At 46.2% G+C, this 25,797-nt stretch overlaps 1 long non-coding RNA gene across 1 annotated transcript; it reads right to left on the reverse strand.

Moving 5' to 3' along the window:
• Positions 1–841: 841 nt before the first annotated feature.
• LOC118998937 (uncharacterized) lies at positions 842–14,669 on the reverse strand. The gene is made up of 2 exons (XR_005069004.1): positions 14,395–14,669; positions 842–1,180 (listed from the first exon to the last, which is right to left on the reverse strand). It is a non-coding gene; the product is annotated as an uncharacterized LOC118998937 (long non-coding RNA).
• Between the last annotated feature and the right edge of the window lie 11,128 nt (positions 14,670–25,797).

Consider the following 25,797-nt stretch of genomic DNA (forward strand, 5'->3'; position numbering starts at 1 on the left):
AATCTAAAATCTAGATCATTCAAAGTGTGTGGGGCTTCATATTACAATGTTCTGCTCCCCACTTTGGAACAAGAAGTTTGAGATGGGGCCATTCAATCCCAAGAAGGAACAGCTTGAGAGAGCAGATATGGGGGCCTGGGGGTCAGAGCAGAGGTGTTTTGAAACCCAGAAGGAGGGAGGTGGTGCACGGGGGCTAGCACAGAACCAGGGAGCACCGTTCCCGCCCCCTCTGGGGCTGCGAAGCTCGGCTCTGGAGAGGGGATTATTTCTCACGACCTGAAAATTTACAGCAAGTGATCCCCCCTCAGCCCCAGTCCATCCCGAGGCAGGACCAGAATCAGAATTGAGACACTAAGCACCCTACCCAGTGGCCAGGCCGCTCCATGCCCTGTTGGGATGTGATAGCAAAGCTTCACCTTCCCCAGGGAGCTCCGCCAACTCTGCCACCACTGGTCCATGGACCAGCACTGGTCCATGCTGGATTTCCAGTGAGGGCCACGCGCAGCACTCAGGTAGGAGGGCACTCTGTCTCTTGGGTAGGTAGTTCAGGTGTCGAATTGCCTCCCTCTGGAGAGAGGCCTTTTGATTGAATGTGTGTGTACCAATAGAGAAAGTGTGTGTGTGCCTGCGAGATTTGAGGCTTACCCCTGGGGTGGGGGTGGGGTGTGCCAGGGTGCAGTCCATCCAGCTATTGGAGGGTCATGACTCTGGGAAACAGGTCCACTCCACTGAGTATTTGCACCCCCATCTCTGTGTCAGGCTCTTGGGGACAGGAATGAGAGTAAGCCCCATCCCTGAACTCAGGCATTTCTCGACTTCCTGGGAACAAGACAAGCAAATGTGAAGTCACCAGACAGGCAGTTTATAATTAAGTACTGAATTGTACAGACTGGGATTCCTGCCAGAAAAATTGAGAGACAGGGTGAGCAGTGTGGGCTGGAACCACCAGCTCTGCTATGTGGCAGAGCTGTGGGTTGTGGGATTTGAAGGAGCTGTCGGGGGAGGGGGGCATCGTGACAGGGAACAGCACAAGCCCCACGGAGAGAGAGGCAGGGGTGGGATGGTGGGCAGTCACACGGTATGAAGGGCTTCAGATCAGACAGACATGGGTCAAATCCCAGGTCTGCTGTTTACAGGCAGCCTGACCTGTGTAACCTCTCCAAGCCTTAGTTTTCCTCATCTGTAAAAGGGACAATAACACCTATGGTACACAGGAGTTTAAAGGTTAAAGATATGGCTGTAAAATGTCTGGCATGTGGTGTGTCTATTATTATCAAGGATAGAAGGGCTAAGGCTCTCAGACAGGTGGGCCGGGGAGGAGAGACGGAACAAAGGGTGCCATTGCCACGCAGTCGGGAGGAGCTGGGAGGGCTCTCAGGCGGGAAGCCTGCAGGGGCAAGGAGACCAGCGAGGGAAGGAGAGGGAGGAGGAAGGTGCTGCATCCTCCTAGGGATGCCGGTGGCAGGGCCTGGGGGCGGGGCTGAAGGCGGGGTGACGAGTTAATGAAACCACCACTGCAAAGACTTGCAGGACAAGGGGACTGGCTGGCTGGGCGGGACGCATCAAGGCCCTCACCCTGGGGGCTGGGAGGAGTGGGTTGCTTCTTACTGACTTGGGAAAACTGGGTGGAGGATGAGTTATCTTTAAGATGAGTCTGAGATGACAGCAAGACACTGGAGCTGGGAGGCGGAGAGGTGACTTCAGAGAGGGGGAAAGAGTCCCCTGCCAATGGGGCTACAGAGAAGGGTAGGCAGGTGGAGGTGGCACAGGGTCATGGAGAAGAAAGACAACCTGGAATAAGCATCCCCCTTCCGTGTCATCTCGAAATGCCCAGTGAAATGGGAAGCGGGCCCACCTTGCTCTCCATGGGCTACTGGGGTGCCAGAAGCCTGGGGGCCTCCACGCTTTCAAGGACAGAGCTTTGTCCTCTAACACAGCCGCTGGCCTTCCTGCTCTTCAGGCCTGGCTGTCAGAGTAGGCCCTGGCCTTCACTGAGAAAACATGTTCTTCAGTTCCATGGGGATGGGGACAGTGGAAACCACAGCAAGTGCAAACAACCTAACTAGAAATTCACCATGGCGCATGAGAAGGTCCCATAGGAGCTGTTACTGTGTTCACCAAGCCCTGACCTGGGCAGGGCACCCTGCACACCTGACCACAGGCCGCAGGGCTTGCTTGTCCTGTGCCTCAGTTAAACAATTGAGAAGGTGTGTCTTATTCTCCTTGTTCCTGATGATACCCCTGAAGCCCTACAAACTTCAAGTGGATGACATCATAAAAGGGCCACAATCCAACATTTCTGCATTTGATTTTTAAAGTCAGCGCATAACCTCTCAGGTGGTTTTTGTTTTTTAATATATGTATTTTATTGATTATACCATTACAGTTGTTCTATTCCCCCCCTTCATTCCCCTCCACCCTGTACACCCCCTCCCCCACCATTCTCCCCCCCTTAGTTTGTAACCACGTGTCTCAAGTTCTTTAGATTCTATATTTCCCATACTATTCTTGCCCCCCTATCTATTTTCTACCTACCATCTATACTACTTATTTTCTGTATCTTCTCCCCCCTTCTCCTCCTCCCATTCGCCTGTTGCTAACCCTCCATGTGTTCTTCATTTCTATGGTTCTGCTCCGGATCTAGCCGTCCACTTAGTTTGCTTTTGTTTTAGGTGTGGTTGTTAATAACTGTGAGTTTGCTGTCCTTTCACTGTTCATATTTTTTATCTTCTTTTTCTTATATAAGTCCCTTTAGCATTTCATAGAATAAGGGCTTGGTGATGATAAACTCCTTGAACTTGACCTTATCTGAGAAGCACTTTATCTGTCCTTCCATTCTAAATTAAAGCTTTGCTGGATAAAGCAATCTTGGATGTAGGTCTTTGGATTTCATGACTTGGAATACTTCTTTCCAGCTCCTTCTTGCCTGGAAGGTCTCTTTTGAGAAATCCGCTTACAGTTTCCACTNATTGCCCCCTCTTTAGTTTATGACCATGTGTCTCAACTTCTTTAGATTCTGTATTTCCCTTACTATTCTTGCCCTCCCCCGTATCTATTTCCTACCTACTGTCTATATGCTATTTTCTGTACCTTCTCCCCCCTTCTCCTCCTCCTGCTCCCCTGTTGCTAAGCCTCCATGTGTTCTTCATTTCTATGGCTCCACTCCTGATCTAGCTGTCCTCTTGGTTTGCTTTTGTTTTAGGTGTGGTTGTTAGTAACTGTGAGTTTGCTGTCCTTTCACTGTTCATATTTTTCATCTTCTTTTTCTTACATAAGTCCCCTTAACATTTCATATGGATAAGGGCTTGGTGATGATGAACTCCTTGAATTTGATCTTATCTGAGAAGCACTTTATCTGCCCTTCCATTCTGAATGAAAGCTTTGCTGGATAAAGCAATCTTGGATGTAGGTCTTTGGATTTCATGACTTGGAATACTTCTTTCCAGCCCCTTCTTGCCTGGAAGGTCTCTTTTGAGAAATTCGCTGACAGTCTGATGGGAACTCCTTTGTAGGTGACTGTCCCCTTATCTCTTGCTGCTTCTAGGATTCTCTCCTTCATTTTAATCTTGGCTAATGTAATTCTGATGTTCCTTCTTGGGTCCAACTTCTTTGGGACTCTCCTTCTCAGGTATTTTAAATCAAGTTAGCACTGAGTGTATGACTCAGCAGCCCACAAGGAGTTAAAAGTAAGTAACTGAGACTGCTTATCTCTCACGATTCCCACAGCACAACCCAAGATGAATTTATAGACAAACGCAGAATTTCTACAACTACAAGTGAAGCCTCTCAGGTCACGGCTCCTCTGGATTCCAGGTTAGCCTTAAAGCTCCATCACCCTCTTCTTAAATCTTGTAAAATGTTTGTGTACAGAAGATCCTGGTTGCTTCTTGATGGGACAGTATGAAGGTCACGGCATCACCTGTGAGTAATCTTAGCAATAACCTTTAACCTGAACGTAATCGAGGCCAACTTCCAGTCTACAGTGAATACAGTCTGAAGTCACCAGTAAAACGATCCCAGGTGAAAACAGCCAGACACACTGAAATGGCAGGAAGGGCTGGTAGACGCTGTTGTTGCGAGAGAGCAGCCATTCCCAGCCTGTATGTTTTGTGCCCACTTCCCCATAAAGACCTAAAAGGCCCAAATGTGTTTTCCCAATTCCAGTTTACATTCAGTGTTATTTTGTATTAATTTCAGGTGGTTAGATAATCATATACTTTACAAAGTGTTCCCCACCCCCAGTGTTTCCAGTACCCACCTGGCACTACACAACCTTATCCCAATATTATTGATTTCTCAGCCTCCCTTGCAGGTAGAGGCTACCAGAGACGCAGTTCTGGCCAATGGGAAGTAAGAGGAAATCTGCTGAGTGGCTTCTATGAAAGATTTTCCTCCTTGATAAAAGGAGAAAGGAACATAAAATGAGCCCTTTTAGCCCCATCACCCTTTCTTCCTGCCTGAGATGCTGTCCTGGGAGAACATGGTGTGGGAGCTGGGCAGTGACCGTCAGGGGAACATGGCAGACACTGAGTATATTAGTTCTCTTTGCTGTGCCACAAATTACCTAAAAACTAATGTCTTCAAAGAACAAACATTTATTATATCACACAATTATGGTGGATTAGGAACCCAGAAATGGCTTAGCTGGGCATAGTGGCTCAGGGTGCCTCAGTAGCCAAACTGCTGGCAAGGGTTGTAATCATCTCAAGGGTCACTGGGTTGGAAGAACCCACTTCCAAACACACCACCATGCTTGTTGGTAGGCATCGTTCTTCACTGGCTGTCAACGGCCAGCTTCAGTGCTTCAGCTTCCATGGGGCTTCTTACAACACGACAGCTTGCTTTTCCCAGAGTAAGAGGCAAAGGAGAGAGAGAGAGAGAACAAGAAATAGTGTGAATCTGAGATGGAAGCTGTAGTCTTTTTATATAACTTAATCTCATAGGTGAGGACACCTCTCCTGCCATATTTGCACCCTTCCCACATTTTACCAGGGCTAAGGCCACACAGACCAGCCCAGGTAAGCAGGGGGAGAGGGGTGTGAACACCAGAAGGTGGAGATCACTAGGGGCCGGTCTGGACAATTTGGATGATGGCTGCTACAAACTTCTGAGGGTAGCAGAAGACAAAGATCCTGGGTCCTCGAGGAGGTTGTTAGCAACTATACCAGGCCCCACGCCATTTGTCTCCTCCCTGTTTAGTCAGTTAGTTGAACATCTTTGTTGTTTCAGCCATTGTTCATTAGATATTCGCTGCCGAAAACCTCATGACTAATGCAAGGACTATTAAATATTTCTACCAAAATGTGGAAATGTTCTCTTCAGAAAAACAAACAAAACATGCCCTTTGCTTTTAGTAAAAACAGAAGAAATACTTTGAGGTATACATGGTTTGTTATTATAGGTGAAATAATTCTGATTCACGAAGATTCTGAAAAATGTAGTCAGGAAATTTTTATTATACCTTATAGAAATTGTTTAACAACTATTACTTTTGTTAGAAGAAAAAGAATATCTTTCTCCTTCTTGTTTTTCCTGAAAAAGAAAGTAGGGTTCTGTTAATTAATTGAACTTGCTTTTTGAGATGTGATGTCATCTTTGAACTCCTGACTGACATATAGGTATATCCTCTGTGGGGTGCAAGTGCTGTAACTTTTCTAAAAGGTCAGCAACTTGAAAATAAAATAAGACTTAAGGAGAGAGGAGAAATCATGACACAGTTGACATTGGACATCCTTTCATGGTGTTTGTTACGTGGCCTTGAGCTTATCATGCAGCCTAAATCACGTCTTCTTCTTGTGGTGAAATAGCTCAGACATACAGTAAAGTGTCAAAAATAGAACAGCAAATATCCATGCACCTCTCAGGCAGGTTGAACAAATCTTAACGTTTCACCACGCCTCAGAAAAATATTTGTTTGGTTTTAAAGAAATAAAACATCACAGTAGAGGTGAAAAGGAAGTGAAACATCACAGTTGCAGGTGAAGCCTCCTTTGCATTCTTTCCTGATCGCCTGGTCTCCCTCCCAGGGGAGACTGCCTTCTAGGTGAGAGAATCTTTCCCTTCCACGTTTTCACATTCTCAGTACATGAAAATTTATAAAGAATGCATCGTATTGTTTTACAAATCTTTTTAAATTTCAAGTAAGCAAACACATTCATTTATTCTGTAATTTGCCACTTTCATTCAGCATTGTGATACACGCCTCTAGTCTTTTCCACTCTACTGCGTCTGGTAACCTATCATAAGACTGTGGGACAATGTAGTAACCATTCTCTTCAGACATTCGAGTGGTTCCCATCATATAGGAATTTCTCAGGTGACAATGGGGGTGTATCTATTGTACCCATGGGACTTTAATTTATGGAGGTGACTGAGTGACAGCATGGTGAGGCTAATGTCCTTGAAAGAAGGTTTTTATTACTTTCACTCCGGGAGACAAGGGGGCAGTCTGTGCCGCACGGGGAAGCCACGGGTCTGGGCAGGAGGCAGGAGGGATGTGCAGAAAGCAGGGCCCAGAGCCTTGGTTTTGTTTTCTGTGAGAAAGGCAGGCAGAGCAGAGCAAACAGCGTAGGACTGGCTGATTTGATGATGTCGGCTGGCTCTCTAGGTGCCTGGTACCCAGCCCTGGGTGAGCAGGGCGGGGGAATATTGCTTCCTGCAGCTCCACAGAGGAGGGAGGCTCTGCACTGGATCGTGTGCGCAGGGAGAGGGCTCCCAGCCCTCGGCTGTCACCAAGAATTGGCTAGCCCTGGGAGGGTCGGTCTCTTTCCGCTCAGGGAGGCCACAAATGCCACAGCATCAAGAATATACAAAATAAGAAAATCCAGTTAATCCAGTGGGCATTTCTTCAGTTTGACTAGGTGCTGGCAATTTACTCTCCACAGTAATTTACACCCCCACTGAGAGTTTCTAAGAAATCTGATTGCTTTGCTTCTGTTGGTAATGCCAGAATAAAAGAACTTTTGCCAGTCTGGGGGATGTGAAAAGCTATCCCATTGTTATCCTCATTATTTGTGAGGCTGGGTATCATTTCACTCATCCATTCCTCATTCCAGTTTCCTCTTCTCTGAATTACTTTTCAGAAAAAAAATTCTTAGCCTTTTTCCACTGGGGTGGAGCCAGTGTTTGTCTTGTTAACAGTGTGTAGATGTTGCGAGGCCCTGGCCAGGGAGCTCAGTTGGTCAGAGCGCCCCCCTGATACACCAAGGTTGTGGGTTCCACCTCTTGCTGGGGCACAGGCAGAAGTATCAACCAATGATTGTATAAGTAAGTGGAACCACAAATCGATATTTCTCTTTCTCTCTAAAATCAATAAATACAAATTTAAAAAATAATGTATAAATGTTGGTACTAATACTAGCTAATATTAATGATGTGAATACTAGCAGTTGAATTCATTGCAAATATCCTCTCCTACTTTGCCACTTTTAACCTTCTTATATTGTCTCTACAGTACAGAGGTTTAAACTGTATCATTTTCTTCCTTTATGATTTATGTTTTTTGTGTCTTAAAGTCATAAAGATGCTCTTCCATAGAAAATAGAGTCTTGATTATTTTAAATGATTTAACCATTAAGCCTAAGCTATTTGTTCAGTCTCCATGGAAAAACTGCAGTCTGGTGGGCAATTTGGGCACCACCTATTTTTAAATAAATACTTTCAGAAATTTATATTGCACAAATACTCATGGGAGTGCCCAAAAGTATATACACAGGGTTGTTAAGTATGGCGCCAACTGTAATAGCATGAATCTAGAGGTGCCCTAAGTATCAGTGGAAAGCTAGTTAAATGAATTACGATATAGCAATGTAATGTAATTCTCTGTAGTCATAGAAAAGAATAAGGGAGACTTGGAAGTGGTCATGTGGAAAGTTCTCCAAAATATGTTTGTAAGCATGAAAAATAAAATTAAGAAGATGCAAATAGTATGTATGCTGTCATTTATGACAAAAAGGAAAAAAAAACTATTCGCTATGTATATCCATGTACATTTCAGAAATAAAACCACGGAGGAAGATTACTTGTGGGGGGAGGGGGACCAGGGCTTGAGGGTGGGAGGGAAACCCACTTTTCACTGTCCGTCATTTGCGCTGTCGTCACCGTCACCGTCACTGTCACTCCCGTCACAGCAAACAAAGCAGAGTTGCAGTGGATGGGTCCACGTGCTGCAAGTTGCTATTTGTTTCGGCATGTGAAATGTTCTGAGGTGAAGAGGGCCTTTTGTTCCAGTAGCTGGGAAGGAATGGAATTACCAGGAGACTGGGCACCATCGGACAGGCTCAGACGGAGCTGCGGCTAGTCGGAAGGCGTGAAGTGCAGGGCTCACAGCGCGTGGGGGTTGACGAGATTCAGGCTTGCTCTTGTCTGGGGGCAGGCGGGGGTGGGGGTGTCTGTGAGCCAGGGGGAGGGGCTGGGAGAAATGGGGTTTGCCCGTGTCCCTGGGATGGGAGTGGGGGTGACAGAAGAAAGAGGACAGAAGGTTGGGGCAGGTGTGAATCAAGGGGATCCCTTCAGGTCCTTGCAGCCCCAAGACTGGCCGTCTGAGCCCCTTGGTCTGGACCACTCTAGGCACGGTGGCAGCAGGGTAGGAAGCCTGTGGAGGAGGGAAGCCCCCACCTCAAAGCTTCTGGCAGGCAATTCTCTGGAGAGGAAGGAAGAACAAAGTCAGGCTCAGCCTAGGAAAAATGCTCATCCAGTAAATGAGAACTTCAGGCTTCCAATCTTACTACCCTTGTTGAGGAAAAAAAAAGGGGTGGACATCCACAGAACAGAGACAAATGTGCTCAGGATTAAGTCCCACCCCCTTCCCCAGGGTGGTGCTGAGTAGCTGGTCGAGAGGCACTGGGCTCTCTGGGTTCAAATCAAGTCTAGGTCGACCTTAGGCAAGTTACTTAACACTTGGTGCCTTGGTTTTCTTACCTGTAAAATGGGGAAATGATCATACTTAACCCATAGAGGGTTGTGTTGGCATATGGTAGGTGCTTACAAGGTCCTAACCATTGTAATTCTTTCTTTATTTACTGCCTTTGTAAATTCACCACAGCTGGGGCCCTGGGCAGGGGCAGGGGCAATGGCAGTGGCCGACAAGTGAAGACTGGATCTGTGCATGAGGGGACGTGCAGTAACCAAGCTCACAGGCCTGATGATCAGCCCACCTTGTTCATTTACACCGGCCAGTGCATGTAGGTGCATCCATCAACACCTCTTCTCCTCTCTCCTTCCAGGTGGAAGCCCGCACCGCATCCCAGGCTCCCTGGGGGAAGGGGCCGCTTCTGTGCTCTTATTTGCATGCTGCTCGCTGCTCCCCAAGCTTGCCTGTCAGCCCCTTGGAGGAAGACACTTCTGGTAGTAGGAGGATCACAATGCATGGTGCCAAATAAATACTTGTTGAATGAGCAAAGGTCATCACATGTTCCTGTCATAGCAACACTGCAAATGACCTAAACGCTCAATGAGAGGGGGCTGTTATTAAGTTATGGCCCTGCCACCTCACAAAGCTGAAGAGTCATTGGAAGGGGTCATTATGATTACATAGGAAGATAGAGAAAGGCTTGTGATGCGACCTTAGAAATCAAAAGAAATCAAATCAAAATATTCTAGACATGACTGAAGTCCACCTGATATTTAAGTGCAAACGTGAAGTACAGAAAAGGGAGTGGAATACACTATCACTAATGTAAAAAGGGCGCCAAAGAACACGGGATGCGGAGCTGGAGAACTCCGGGGAGGGGCTGAGGGGCGGACAGTCAGGACAAGTCACTGACAACCCTTTTGTCCCTTTTGTGTGTTGAAATGTGAGCCTGTTTCCGACTCAAAATCAAGTAATTTAAAAACACTTCCTGGTGCATAGCAAAGTAAAATAGATCAGTATGTGTTTTTTCTACTATATTCCTCAATTCCAAGGCACATGTTCCCACTGCCCCCACCCCCCATGCACACATTTTAGTTTCTGATATCGGATATACCTCACAATCAATGGGCATTCTCACTAATCTCTTGTGGGTTTTTTCCCCTAAAAAGCATTTACTAAATCAATGCTGAGTCTTAAAATCAATGGAATTTTAGAGCCAAGGAAACGCAGCTGCGATAAACGCGGCGTGTGTACGGGGCTGCGCCGTGAGAACCACCGTCAGCGGGACGACTGCAGGGACCTTCCGTTTTCAAACTGGTCCTGACCGGTGGGGCACGTCATCTTCTCCGTGGTTTTTTAAAAACATACTTTTAGCTGTTTAGGAGCTAATCAATGGTTTTAGAGAAAGGCAGACCCAGCACCAGGGCCCATGGAAATAACCAGCGGAGCTGAGCTTCCGGAGTCACCGAGCCCAAGCCCCGGCCCTCAGTGTAACCGGGGTGACACGGACGGACTAGTCTCCCATGGGTTTTCCCGAGGCCCTCACCTTCTAGAGACAGTCTGTCAAAACTGAGACAACGTTGCTTGGCCAGCACAGGTCTATCCCAGCAATGGGCCCAGAAACTCTGATCTAGGTTGGAACCATTGCCATGGGTCATGGAACGGCCATGGAGGTGGAAGTGTGGCCAAAGCCCGGTGTTCATGGCTCAGGCCGCCTGGGCGCTGAAGTGCCTCGAGAGCCTGGACGAGGCGGCCTGGCATCCTTGCTGCTTCCATTTGGACAAGGGTTCCAAGTGTGTCCTGCAGGACCCATTGTGACTCGGGTGCTGTGGGTAAAGGATTTCTTATTCAAACGAATACATTTAAGAAATATGGGGTAAGACTGGAATAAACTGGAGATCCACAATGTAAAACGCATGTTAAAGACAACTGATAAACCCTGTGTGATAAGTTCCCTTGGGTTCCCGCTTCACAGCCTTCCCCACCTTTCCCTGGGCTAATTGAACCCTAATTCTGTTTCCTTTCCTCAGCAAATCCCAGAACAAAAAGGATTAATAAAGAGCAAATAAACACAATTCTGACCAAATCCCCCCAAAAAACAAAACCAAAAAACCCAGAGTAATTCAGGGGGGAATTCCAAGAAAGTCATCATCTTTGTTCTTTTTTTTTTTAAAGATTTTTATTTATTTATCTTTAGAGAGGAAGGAAAGGAGAGAAGGAGAGGAATATCAATGTATGGTTGCCTCTCGTGAATCCCCTGCTGGGAACTGGCCTGCAACCCAAGTATGTGCCCTGACTGGGGATCGAACCGCAATTGTGTGGTTTGCAGGCCCGTGCTCAATCCACTGAGCTACACCAGCCAGGGTCATCTTTGTTCTTAAAAAAGAGACTAGCATGTGGCTCAGTTGGTTGGGACTTGTTAGGACACATGCTGGGGCTGTGGGTTCAGTCACCGGGTGTGGTGGGCGTGTATGAGAGGCAACTGATGGACGCTCCTCTCTCACATCGACGTTTCTCTCCCTGTCTTTGTTCCTCCATAATGGCTAGTAGCTCCCCTTAGAGCACAGCCCCCCACCCGACAGAACGCTGGAAAGCAGCTGGGCAGACTCCGGAGAGCGGTCCAGGCATGCGCAGCAGAGAGGAGTCAGCACTCTGGAGGAGGAAATCGCCCTGGATAAGTTTGTTATTTTTTGTAGTTTTTTGGCTGAGGAAAAGCCCTGGTCTGGGCTGTGGGGTGGGTGGAAGCCCCTGGTAATGGTGTGAAAAGCCACAGGTCACAGTTCCGGTGACCATGCAGCTGGAGAGTGAGAAGAAACCCGGGAAACGGTAAGGACCCACGAAGGCAGAGCCCCACCTGTGCAGGGCAGACTCGAAGATTTCAGCTCCCATCTACCAGAGAGGAGACAGTACCTGCGGTTGGACAGTTCAGCCAAATGAGCTGACTGCTAAAACAAACAAACAAAAAATAAATTTAAAAAGCAATACTCTTCAGAAGAACAAAAGGAATCCAGACTCTTTACAATGTATCATTTGCAATGTTCAGAACACAACCCAAAGGTTCCCTGACATTAGATTCAGAACAGAAAAGTAACACTTCTTATATTGTCTTTTGGAACGTTTGCCAATTCATTGTCCGACTTGTACAGGCCCTTGCATGCATGGGCTGCCTTGTACAGTTGGTGTTTTCATTATGTGTCTCACACCGGGATCCCTGACGTTATGTCTGAGGCTTTAGACCTCTTTTCCTCTGCACAGCACACAGCTCAACCCCTGCATACAATCAACCACCAAATCCTAATAGTTTCACTTTCTAGTTTTTCTTAGCTTCCTCCCTTCTCTATCCTTTCTAGGAAAAGCTGTGCTCATCTCTCAGGAGGATTCCTGCAACATTATAGCTAGCAACACTATATCAGTTAGGATATTTTCCCAAGCAAGTAACAAAAAACTCACTGCAGAGTAGCCTAAATAATGAGGAAGCTCTCCAAGTGACTTTTCCTCAGGGTCCACTGGCCAGCACTGGGTCACACATCCATGCCTTAGCTGCAGGGGAGGCTGGGAAAACCACCAGAGGGCATTTGCTTTCTCTGTAGAGGAATGAAGGCTTGCCAGCAGGAAGGAGAGAAGGGTGAAGGGGCAGTCTGCATAGGGGAGGGGACACGGGTGCCTGTCTCAGACTCCCTGCTTGGGTTTCCGCACCCCTTTAATCCATTCCCAACGCCGCCATTATCTAGTTATAAATTCATTTAATTAATGATTCATCCATTGGGTTGGTCCATCAGGTTTGGCTAGCTTATGTTCCAGTAACACTCTTCAACTACCAGTAGCTTGGAACATCAGGGTTGATTTTCACTGGCCACCGCAGCAGAGAGAAAGACAGCATAGAGATCTGTACCAGCTCTTATCTGCTTCCGCCTGAAATTAACATGTATCAGTCCTCCTCACATTTCATTGGCTAAAGCAAGTCGCATAGCCACACCTAACTTCACAAGGGAGCAGCACTAACAGTTACCACATTGAACAAACTGAGCTTCGACTATATGCTAGGTAAGGGGCTGGAGACGGATTGGTAAGAACAAAGCATCTGTTCTAAAAGCATTTACAGTCTGAAAGGAATAATCTCTTCCTGCCTTCATGCCTTCATGCTACCACATAAATACTTCAATTGTACCACCTGTTACACGTTTTACTGCATTTTTTTAAAGGACTTGGCTGTCTGCCTAAATAGGCTGTAAAACCTAATACCTGGAATGGTGCCTAGCATGACTAGAAACTTAATAAACGTTTGCCGAATGAGGTATGAGAGAAGATGGGCTCAGCTATAAGGAACAGGAAGCCTGGCTGACAGAGGCTTAAATAAACCGTTTGTATTTTCACACGGGGAGAAGTCTAACAGCCAGCAGCTGCTGTGGTTGGTGTGTCTGTTCCGTTCACCCAGGGCCCAGCTCTTTCCAACCTTACACGCGGACATGCCTGGCTTGTTGACTTTTCCTCCGTGTGATTGTGCCACTGCTCCACATATAATATTTATATAAGGTTGGAAGAAACAGAAGGGACAGTGGCAAGGGGCTCTCCTCTGGTGATGGTCCCTAGAAGCCACCAGTAGCCTATGTCTCAAGGCCAAAACATGGATCACATGGCCATCCTAAGCTTCGAGCAAGGCTGGGCTCTGGATTTCCAGGCTCTGTGGTTGGAAATGGCAACAAGGGCCTGGAATGGTTTGCATGGCCAACCGACAGTGTTCACTGAAATGGAGAATATGTGCTCAATAAATATTTACTGGGGGGAGTTCATATTTTTATGACTTGGTTCTTTACTGATTTAAAAATGTTTTTTTTCAATTATAGTCTATGTCCAATATTATTTTATATTAGTTTCAGGTGTATGGCATAGTGGTTTTATTGATTTTTAAAAAATATACAAAGAACACTAAGCGCTGTTGTGACGCTGAGTACATCTCCTGTTTGTGCCAGGCACTATGCGAAGCATAGTATTTGAATTTGTTCATTTACTCTTCGCAATACCTGTGACACAGGTATTATCCATCTGTTTTACATATGAAGAAATTAAATTGCAGAGTAGTCAAGCAACTTGTCCAACTGGTTCACTTACCAGCTAGTAAGTGATGCAACAGGGGTTCGAACTCCAGCGTCTGACCCCAGAGCCCATGTTCCTGTCCTAGAACTTCAGGTCCAGAGGGGCACAGAGGGCCTCTCAGAGCCGAGCCCTGTAATTTCATGGAGCTGAGGCCCAGAGGTGGGAGCTGACCAGCTCAAGGCCACACAGCAAGTGCACGTCAGAGCCAGGCCCAGGACCCAGGGCTCCCAGGCCCCGGTTCTATCACCCTGGGTTGCTTTTGTTTAGAAACCTCACATCAGTTCACTGATCTTTCAAAAGACAAATGGCCAAACTTGGAGTTCCATGGACAATTCAGTTTAAAAGCATGTAAATACTTTTAGTTAATACTCAAGGCTTGGCAAATTAGGACAAGCTGTTTCCATTTTTGGAATCAAAAGTTGATGACTAGATACTTCAAAATCTTTTACCTCTCTCGGTGCAAACTCCAGTCTGCACAATATTTTTGAGCTCTTCAGCAACAGGAAGAAAGAAGGCCATGGTCAGAGAACCTCCCCCGGACTCACCCGGGTTGCTTCCGACTCCGAACTTCTGACCCGGAAGTGCCTCCCCATGGCGCGTCTGAACCCGTCCTGTCCGGGGAAGCCTTTCCTAGGGCGGATCCCGCTCTGCATGCGCTGCGTGAGCTGCGTGACTCACCGGTGGCCGCCGGGCCCACGTCAGAGTGAAGTGCAGCTGACCTGGTGCGAACGCGGCTCGGCCTATGGCGTCGGCTCCCTTTCTCGGTTCCTGCTGCTAACCCCTCAGACTTGGGCCTGAAATGCCAGTTGAACAAGCAAGCGTCCTGTTAAATCACAAGCCGTGACGTGTTTTGTCAACAGAACTCAAATCTCTTAAGGAAAAAGTTTGCTTAAAGTGGAAAGTCACTTTGGTGGGGCATTTAAGCCCAGGGGAGTAAAGGTTATAAGCACAGGCTCTTGAATCACATGGGGGTTTGAATCTAGACTCTGCCATTTCCTCACTTTGTGTGTGGCTGTGCGCCCTTCTCGTGCCTCAGTTTCCCTAGCAACACAATGGGGTCGAAAGGAGTAGCCACCTCGGGGCGGCTGTGGGGACTCGGTGCGGAGTGTGAGCACAGGTCTGAGGTCTGTGTGTCCCGGGTCAGCACATCATACAGATGCTGGAGCCTTGCCAGGTCCTAGAAGGCCTTCCACAGCGTGTTTCATCCGACCTTCAGTGTGGCTTACACAACACATTTTCTTTGCTTCTTTTAACATAGGGACAATTGGGCAAGTGACTGCCTGTGACAGCAGAGTGAGGTGGCAGAGTGAGGCAGCAGCAGAGGACCCAAGGCTTCGGGGCAGGAGACTGGGCTGGAGTCCCTGCTCTTTCGTCACTGCTTACGCATCCTTCTGTCTCAGCTTCAGATCCCTGTTTGTAAAGTCTCGGGGTAGAAGGGGTCATGGGTCAGGTCCCTCCTGGCCTTGGATGTTCTCACTAATCACAGCAACCCAAACATCATCTCAGAAGCTTAAGTCACCAAGACCACCAAATTCAGCAAAAGTTCAGAATCCTGGAATTTGGATTCCAGAATGAAGAACTCTTTCAAGTCCCCCCACCCCGCACCAAGGAGAGCCAATTAGGACAGCCAATAGCAGCCCTGGGGCAGACTTGAGGAGTCCCCAGGCCTGTGCTCCTTGTTCTGCCCTCCCACCCTCCTCTGGCCCTGCTCCGACAAAATGTGACTTCCATCTTCCACCTTTCCCCCACACATAGTACCGTAAACTTGCTCTCAGACCCTTCCCCACACTCTGAAATTCATTCAACAAACATGCACATTCACCAAATATGCACCCACTGTGTGCCAGGCACTCCTCTGGGGGTGGACCAAAGTCTCACCCCCAGAGGAATACCTGGTACACAGTGGGTGTACTGAAGACTCCCCAGTCTCGTGGGGCTGACCTTGTAGCGGGGGCAGGGGCAGAATGAAGCAGAATAAACATGGACATACAGCAGAGCAGGTGGAGTAGTGGAGAGATGGAGTTAACTGGTTGGAGTTTTGCACAGTGAATATGATCTAGCAAGCTCAAGGTGTGAGGGGGGAGGGTGTAGACAGGAAAGGAGTTGTAATAACTGACCATGGAATTGAGACTGGGCTAGGAGGGGAGGGGGGATTTGAAGGGGGCAGTGAGGTCTGCAGACTGTGGGGCCCATGGGGGTGTAGGCTTGAAGGAACAAGCTACAAAGAAGTTTGAACTTGGTATCTTTGGAGGGCCTAGAGCTTGACCGGGGAGTGGAGCAGCTGATCCAGGGGAGATGAGGTCATGGCCAGAGAGAAGGACTAGGAACTGGAAGGCCAGGGCATGGTGGGTGGCGAAAGCACCCAGCATGGTGGCAGGATGAGCTCAGGAGGGCAGAGGGGCGGGAGCTGAGGCCCTCTGGGAGTCTGTAAAGCAGGGGCAGCAGTGAGCGTGAGGTTTGTGAAGACATATTTAATAGTGTGATATAATGATGCATTTGAGGAAAACTTTTGTTTTTATAAGAACTACAGAAAGAGAGGGAGCTGCTGATGTCAGGTAAAGCAGGCCTGAGCGTTTGGTTACGAAATACCTGGGAGTATGTTGTTTCGTCAAGATCAAGGCTGCCAGCCAAGGGCATGTAGCGCTTCTTGTGCAATCACATGGCCGTAGCTCTGTAAGGGTGAAGGAACTTCCTGACATCCCTGAAATACCAAGGAGATAGCCACTATTTCAGGAGGCTTGAAATAATATCGTAACGAAAATTTATTAGTATCATGTATCAAAAGCAATGTGCAGGGGTGTTAAGAACATGGGTTTAAATCTCAGCCCTGCTATTTATTAGTCATTTACCCTCATCTGCACCATGGGCATAGTAACAACACCTATCCCTCCTGTTTCTGAGAAGCAAATGAGCTAATACATGTAGAGACTAGACTGTGTAAGGACTCAAAAAATGTTGGCCAGATAGTCTAATCTTTGTTGGCAAAAACAGGCTTTGAAGGCCATGTGCCATTAGTATTTCTGTGTATGGAAAACCAACCAGAAAGTTAATTGCATTTCTGTTTATTGCATTTCAACAGCCGCTGGGAGGCAGTGTGGCCCACGGGGAGCAGGGCTGTGCCAGCAGTCAGGAGCCTTAGGTTTCCCCTCTTCCTCAGCCTTCAAGGACACGACCAACTATGGCTGAAGGCAAGGCAGGGTGTCTCTGAGCCTCAGTCTGCCCATCTGTAAAGTGGGGACGATTCTGCCAGGCCCACACAAGATGGTTTTGAGCACCAAATGAGGAACTGTCCCATGAAGGAAAATGGCAGATCGTGGGAAGGGTGTGTGCGACTCACTGGTTTGGGTGTCTGCCTGCTGTGGTTTGAAATTCAGCCTGCACCCTCCCAGAGCAGCACCCAGAAGACAGGACGTTTACCAGAGAACCAGAGTCTATGGGAGAAGGCACTGGGGGGCCAGGGTTGGACTATGGAAGGTATAAGTATTTTTACGGTTAAGTTTATGAACAGATTTGGGGAAGATATAATGAATGATGTGGAGGGTGGCCCGCAGTTTTCCAACAGATGTTTCTGCTCATGCAACATGACGTGGGACCATGGCTGTTCGGAACGGTTTATAGCTGAATAGGTTCAGAAGCTCCGACTCACCCACTAAAGAGAGATGCGACAGAAAGGAGAAAAAGAAAAAGCCCTTTGTGAACTGACAGGGGAAACACTGAATGAAGAAAGAAAAAAGTGGGACACAAAACAGGACTGTAGGATGCTACCATATGTTGTGTAAAAGAGCAGGGGAGAATAATATCTAGAGAATTTACGTGTCTGTGTATGCATAGAATAGTCTAGCATTAGTTATAAGAAACTAGTCTTATTAGTTTCCCCTCTAGGAAGGGAAACTGGGACACAGGGGTAGGAAGAGGAATATCACTGCATATCTGTTTGCACCTTCTGGTCTGAGACATAAACATGCAATAGCTGTGGGGTGGGGAGTGTGGGGGAGGGAGAGAGGAACACTGTGTGTTCACTCCAGAATCGGATGGCTGGGCATGACTCCCAGATCCACCACTTCCCAGCTATGTGACCTTGCACAAGTTACTCAGCCTTTCTGAGGCTCAGTTTCTGCGCGAAAGGGGCATGATAATATGATGATGCCTCCAACCCACCTTGCCTGTGGGAAGATTGAGTCCGGTAAGTCTGACGCACTGGATGGAAAATGGTTGCTATAGCTGCTTAACCAGCCAGGGCTTCCCATGCTCCAGATCAACTTCCAAACTTCCCAGAGGACTTTCGTGGTTTGACTTTCCCTTTCACATGCATTGCCCCAGGCATCCAGCCTTGAGAATCGCTGCACCTTCAACACCAGGTCAAAGGAGAGTGGGAGTTGTGGGGTGTCCTGTGTCAAATGCAATAAAATGCTCCTCTCATACTTCTTTCCAGAGGAAAAGCTCTGCATGCAGGCCATCTGCTGGGCTGTCTGGTAACCAAGTCCAGCTCTACTGACCCCACATCTCTCCACCCTGCCTGCGCCTCCTCACTCTGTTGAAAATAGCAATTCTCAAACACGAGTGTGCATTGGAATTGCTGGTGCAAACCAGATTGCTGGGCCCACCCTAGGACCCCATTTTGCCCATTTAGGCCTGCAAATGGGGCTGCAGCCACCTGTCTATCGCTCAGTGCCACCCCCTTTACCCTCCATGCTTCTCCCCAAACTACTCGCTAGTCCTCAGGCACACCACAGCGTTTGTACCTTCCCCTCCACTCTTCTGATTTCCAGGATCACAGGAGAGCTTTCCCACTTGCTTTAACGATGCCTGTCTAGACAGATGCAGCTCGAATATCTGCTCCCCCAGGAAGCCCTCCAGTTCAGGCTTCCCTCTCCTTCCTCCAGGTGCTCACAGACTCTGAATCTGCATCTATCACAGCACTATCATGGTGTCCTTGAACTAGAAGGATTCGTCATAACAAGGAAAGCTATGATATTCAAGTGCATGAATGTGAGGTGCTTTGAAAATACCGCCGCCTGTACCCCAAGCCCCAAAGGAGTGTAATTGTCATGTTTTTCTTTAATTGAGCAGAGCATAGAGTTTTTATTGAGATTATTTCGTAAATGAATGATAAGAATTGCCTGTTAATTTATGTAACACATTTTTCTTCCCTCCTTTTTTTATTGCTGTGCAATTACAGATGTCCCCATTTCCCTCATTACTCTCCCCTGCCCTGTCCATCCCAACTCCTACATTCAATCCACCCTGCACTGCCGTTGTCTTTGTCCATGCACCCCTTATTCATGTTCCTTGATGACCCTTCCCCTTTGTTGCCCAGTTATCCTCCTCTCTCCTCCCAGCTGGTTACGGGCAGTTTGTTTTTTGTTTCCTTGTCTCTGGTTTTATTTTGCTTGCTTGTTTTGTTGATTAGGTTCCACTTGTAGGTGAGATCATATGGTATTTCTCTTTCACTGCCTGGCTTATTTCACTTAGCACAATGCTCTCCAGTTTCATCCACGCTGTTGCAAAGGGTGGGAGCTCCTTCTTTCTTTCTGTTGCATAGTATTTTATTGTTTAAATGTACCATTGTTTTTTGATACACTGATTTACTGATGGTCACCTAGGTTGCTTCCAGTACTTGGGTATTGTAAATTGTGCTGCTATGAACATTGGGGTGCATAGGTTCTTTTGTATTGGTGTTTCAGGATTATTAGGGTATAATATAAGTCACAACACCATAAAAGTTCTGGAGGAGAACATAGACAAGAAAAATTCAGATATCCCACACAACAACATCTTCACCGATATGTCCCCTAGAGCAAGGGATATAAAGGAAAGAATAAACAAATGGGACTTCATCAAATTAAAAAGCTTCTGCACAGCTAAAGAAAACATTAGCAAAATGAAGAGGGAACCAACTGTACGGGAAAAAACATGTTTGCCAGTGATACCTCAGACAAGGGTTTGATCTCCAAAATGTATAAAGAACTCACAGGACTCTACCCCAGGAAGACAAACAATCCAATTAAAAAGTGAGCAAAGGACCTGAACAGACACTTCTCCAAGGAGGATATACAGAGCCCAGAGACATATGAAAAGATGCTCAGCATCACTACCCATCAGAGAGATGCAAATTAAAACCACAATGAGGTATCACTTCATACCAGTCAGAATGGTCATCATTAATAAATCAACAAACAAGTGCTGGTAAGGTTGTGGAGAAAAGGGATCCCTGGTGCACTGTTGGTGGGAATGCAGTGTGGAAAACAGTATCGAATTTCCCCCAAAACTAAAAATGGAACTGCCCCCATTTTTTAAAGAAGCAAGGCTCAGGGACATGGGGGTTTGCCCTGACTGGACAGCTAATGGGTGCTAGACTGGGATCTGTACTAGTCATTCTGGTTGGCTTTGGGTCTGTGTCAGTCCCTCCCAGGCCAGACGCTCGCTCTCTGAGGGTGGCGGTCACCTTCTTTTCCCCCCTTCAGGACCAGGCCAGCCCCTCTGGGAATACTAATGTCGAGATGGGGCTGGTGGTAGAAGGAGGTATCAGGTCACCCCCCCTGGAGGGATGAAAAGACAGTGTGTGGAAGCAGGAAGGCAGATCTGGTTCCCGCCTTGGGGAACTTGAGGAGTTAAGAGAATGTGCTGGGTATATACAGATGCAGGGACAGAAGGGAGCAAAACTGTCTCTCATTTTCATCTAAACCTCTCAGGATGTCCCTGTGTGAGAAACCTGCCTATAGACTCCCCCAGGCACAGACATCCTTTACTATCTGGATACAAAGCTGTGCATTGCAGAATTGCCTGTGAAAGACTGGAGCCAACTCAATGTCTATCAGTGAGGAACTGATTAAATCAGTCAGAATTTCATATAATGGAACCCTCTCCAGGCCAAGATGGGAGGAGTACACTATAAAAGAAAGGCACTGGATCCATGGGCAAAGGACCTGAACACACTTTTCTCCAAAGAAGATACATGAAAGGCCAACAGGTGCATGAAAAGACACTCCATATCATTAGCCATTAGGGAATTGCAAATTAAAACCATGATGAGATATCACCTCACACTTGTTATAATGGCCATCATTAAAAATACAAGAGATTCTGGCTCAGTGAGTTGAGTGCTAGTCTGCAAACCAAAGGGTCACTGGTTTGATTCCCAGTCAGGGCACACGCCTGGGTCATGGACCAGGTCCCCCGTAGCAGGCAAGTGAGGAACAACCATGCATTGATGTTCCTCTCCCTGTCTTTCTTCCTCCTTTCTCCTCTCTCTAAAAACAAACAAACAAAATCTTTAAAAAATATACAAGAGATAACAAATGCTGGCAAGGATGCAGAAAAAAAAGAAACCCCAGTGCACATGGCCTGGTTTGGTAAATTGGTTCAGCCACTATAGAAAACAGTATAAAGGATCCTCAAAAAATTAAAAACAGAGTGACCCTATGATCCTGCAATCTTGTTCCTGGGAATATATCCAAATGAAACAAAAGCACTAACTCAAAAAGCAACCTGTAACCCCATGTTCATAGTGACATTGTTTACAATAACCAAGACATGGAAACACCCTAAGTGTCCATCAATGGATGAATGATCAAAAGGGTGTGATACACACACACACGCACAGAATAGCCATTTAAAAAAAACACACGAGGAAATCCTACCATTGCAATAACATGAATGGAACTTGAAGGCATTGTGCTAAGTGAAATAAGTCAGACAGAAAGAAAAATACTGTATGATCTCTCTATATGTGATTTCTAAAGACAAAAACAAAATACATAGAAAAAGAGATCAGACTTGTAGTTACTAGAGGAAGGAGGTGGGAGGAAGGGCAACTGGAGGATGGTGGTCAAAAGGTACAGACTCCCAGGTAGGAGATGAGAAAAAGTACTAGAAATATAGTACAGCATAGTGACTATAGCTAATACTGCTGTAGGACATACAGGAAAGTTGCGAGTAAATTCTAAGAGTGTTTATCACAAAGAAAATTTTTTTCTTTTTTCTTTATATTGTATCTATATGAGAAGGTTGATATTAGCTGAACCTATTGTGGTAATCATTCCACAATATATGTAAATCAAATCATCACACTGTACTCCTTAAATCTACACAATGAGACTCCCGGCCAAGACGGTGGCATAAGTAGACACACTGTGCCTCCTCACCCAACCAAAAGAGGGACACCAAATTTAAAAACAAAAAACAACCAGAACTGACAGAAAACTGGAATGTATGCAAGTCCGACAACTAAGGAGTTAAAGAAGAAACTTTCATCCAGACTGGCAGTTGGAGCGCAGAGGGCTCGCAGCAAGGTGGACTGGGTGAGGCAGTGGCTGGCAGACTGGGCAGTCCCACATTCACATGCAGATAAACCCGGTAGCAACAACTGGCGGTGAGACAGACAACACAACCCAGGGTCCAAGCCCAGGGAAATAAAGCCTCAAAGCCTCTGATTGAAAACACCTGTGGGGATTGAGGCAGCAGTGGGAGAAACTCCCAGCCTCACAGGAGAGTTTTTTGGAGAGACCCACAGGATCCTAGAACATACACAAGCCCACCCACATGGGAATCAACACCAGAAAAGGCCCAATTTGCTTGTGGGTAGTGGAGGAAGTGACTGAAAACCAGCAGAGAGTAGAGCAAGCTGCATTGTTCCCTCTTGGACCCCTCCCCACATACAAGGTCACAATGAAGCCAAATGGATTGCCCCACCCTGACGAAAGCCTAAGGCTCCACCCCTTACTGCATTACAGGTGAGCTGAGCTAAAAAAAGGGGGGGGGGCAAATGGAAGAACAGATCGAAGCTCCAGAAAAAAATACAACTAAATGACAAAGAGATACCCTATCAGGTGCACAGTTCAAAATACTGGTAATAAGGATGCTCACAGAATTGGTTGAATATGATCACAAATTAGAGGAAAAAAATGAAGACTAAAAAAAAGTGAAATAAAAATAACGTACAGGGCACCAACAGTTAAGGGAAGGAAACCAGGACTCAAATCAATGGTTTGGAGCAGAAGGAAGAAAGAAACATTCAACCAGAAAAGAATGAAGAAACAAGAATTCAAAAAAATGAGGATAGGCTTAGGAACCTTCTGGACATCTTTAAACATTCCAACATCCAAATCATAGCGGTGCCAGAAGGAGAAGGGGAAGACCAAGAAATTGAAAACGTATTTGAACAAATAATGAAGGAAAACTTCTCCAATATGGCAAAGGAAATAGACTTCCAAGAAGTCTAGGAAGCTCAGAAAATTCCAAAGAAGTTGGACCCAAGGAGGAACACACCAAGGCACAGATATCGTTAAATTACCCAGATTAAAGATAAGGAGATAATTCTAAAAGAAGAAAGAGGAAGGGAGAGAATTGCCTACAAAGGAGTTCCCATGAGACTATCAGCTGATTTCTCAAAAGAAACCCTTCAGGCAAGAAGAGGCTGGAAAGAAATATTCCAAGTCATGAAAGGCAAGGACCTCCATCCAAGATTACTCTATCCATCAATGCTATCATTTAGAATGGAAGGACAGATAAAGTGCTTCCCAGATAAGGTCAAGTTAAAGGAATTCGTCATCACCCAGCCCTTATTATGTGAAATGTTAAAGGGACTTATCTAAGAAAAAGAGGAAGAACAAAACTATGAATGGTAAAATGACAGCAAACTCACAGTTATTAACAACCAGACCTAAAACAAAAACAAGAGCAAACTAAGCAAACAACTAGAACAGGAACAGAACCACATAAATGGAGATCACATGGAGGGTTATCAACAGGGGAGTGGAAGGGGGAGAGAGGGGGAAAAGGTACAGAGAATAAGTAGCATACATGGTAGGTAGAAAATAGACAGGGAGAGGGTAAGACTGGTATAAGAAATGTAGAAGTCAAAGAACTTATATGTATGACCCATGGACATGAACTAAGGGGGGGAATGTGGATGGGAGGGGGTGTGCAGGGTGGAGGGGAATAAAGTGGGGGAAATGGGACAACTACAGTTGTCCCATAATCAATAACCAATAAAATATATTTAAAAAATATACAGTGACATATGTCAGTTATTTCTCAATAAAACTGAAGGGAAAAGGGGAGGAAGTTTCTCATCATTCTGATATGCAGCAATCATCAAAATGTATTTTAAGTAAAAATGCAATGTGTATAGTCAGGGAAATGAAAATTTAAATCACCACGAGTTACAGTTTCACATGTATCAGTTTGGCAAATTTTAAGAACTAGTACTTCCAAGTGTTGGTGAGGAAGCGGAGCAAAGAGAGCTCTCAAACACAGTGGCAGGTGTGCAAATCAACACAACCACTCTGGAAAACAGTGTGGTGTCGTCTCCTGAAGTTGGAACGTGTGTAGCCTCGGGCCCCGCAAACACCCTGGGGAAACCCTAAGTGTCCGTCAGTAGACGACCGACCGGATAAAGAAGACATGGCACATACACACAATGGAATATTATTTGGCCACAAAAAGGATGAAATATTACCATTTGAACAACATGGCTGGAATGTCAGCCAAAGAAAGACAAATACCATATGCTTTCACTTATATGTAGAATCTAAAAAACAAAAATAAAAATTATTGAACAATCAGAATAGAAACAGACTCACAGGCACAGACAACAGACTGATGGTTGCCGGATGGGAGGGGCTTAGGGGACTGGCTGAAAGGTGAAGGGGTTAAGAGTACAAACTGGCAGTTACAAAGGAGTCACAGGGATGTAAAGTCCAGCACAGGGCATACAGTCAACGATATTGTGATAACTATGTGTGGTGCCTGGCGGGTGCTAGATTTATCAGGGGGACACTTGGTGAGCTATATAGATGTCTAACCACTATACATCTGAAACTAATGTTGAACATCAACTGTAATTGAAAAGAACATTCACACCAGGGCTGTTTCTAGAAGCAAAATATTGGCAGCAACACACATGTCCTTAACTAGTACAACAAAAAGTTGTGTTATCTGATTACCAAGGACTCCGTACCGGAGTGAAAAGGAACTCGCGTAGCCGTTGTACCAGCACGACCGAATCTCAGGACCCGTGGTGGGGATGGGGGAAAGAAGTGGCAGAAAGCTCCATGCTATACATACTTTCTTCTCAAAATCTAAAAAGCTGAGACACCACACAACATTTATTCTGTGGTGACAAAAATGTGTGGCAGGACTATAAATAAAACAGGGCATGATAAGCATGACACTTAGGGTAGTATTTAGGGGAAGAAGACCCAGGGTGGGGAAGGGCCCCAGAGAGGATTTTAAAAGTTCTGCTCCTTTGTCTGGGGCAGGTGGTGAGGACCAGGTGGCTTACTGCATTGTGGTTTTTAAAAGAATTTATATATATTGTATAACTACTATTTTTGTATCTACTCAGTATTTAATAAACAAACTTTTAAAAATGAGGCCTAGACTTGTGTGAACAGTATGTTACCATTCGTATGGAAAGGGGACACGCACATGCACACACACACACACCTGTGCTGGGTTTTCAACGGTTGCTAAGTTTTAGCCAACGCATACAATGCAGCCCTGGCTGGTGTGGCTCATCTGGTTGGGCGTCATCCTGTAAAGCCAAACGTCGCCATTTTGATCCCCGGTCAGGACACGTGCCGGAGTTGCAGATTCAGTCCTCGGTTGGAGCATGTACAAGAGGCAACTGATCAATGTTTCTCTCTCACATCAATGATTCTTTCCCTCTCTCCTCCCCTTCTCCTCTCTCTAGAATCAATAAAAAAAATAAAGTTGGAGTTCCAAACCATCATCATTAAAAAAACATACAAAATATGCCAGATAAATGAGTTTTTAAATATTTTTGATTGATCATGCCATTCCGATGTTCCCAATTTTTCTCCCACTATCCCCCCTCAACCCTGCCCCCT

Source organism: Sturnira hondurensis, unplaced genomic scaffold (assembly GCF_014824575.4).
Source record: "Sturnira hondurensis isolate 20B ecotype Veracruz unplaced genomic scaffold, ASM1482457v3 Scaffold0014430, whole genome shotgun sequence".
In the NCBI taxonomy this organism is placed as follows: Eukaryota; Metazoa; Chordata; class Mammalia; order Chiroptera; family Phyllostomidae; genus Sturnira; species Sturnira hondurensis.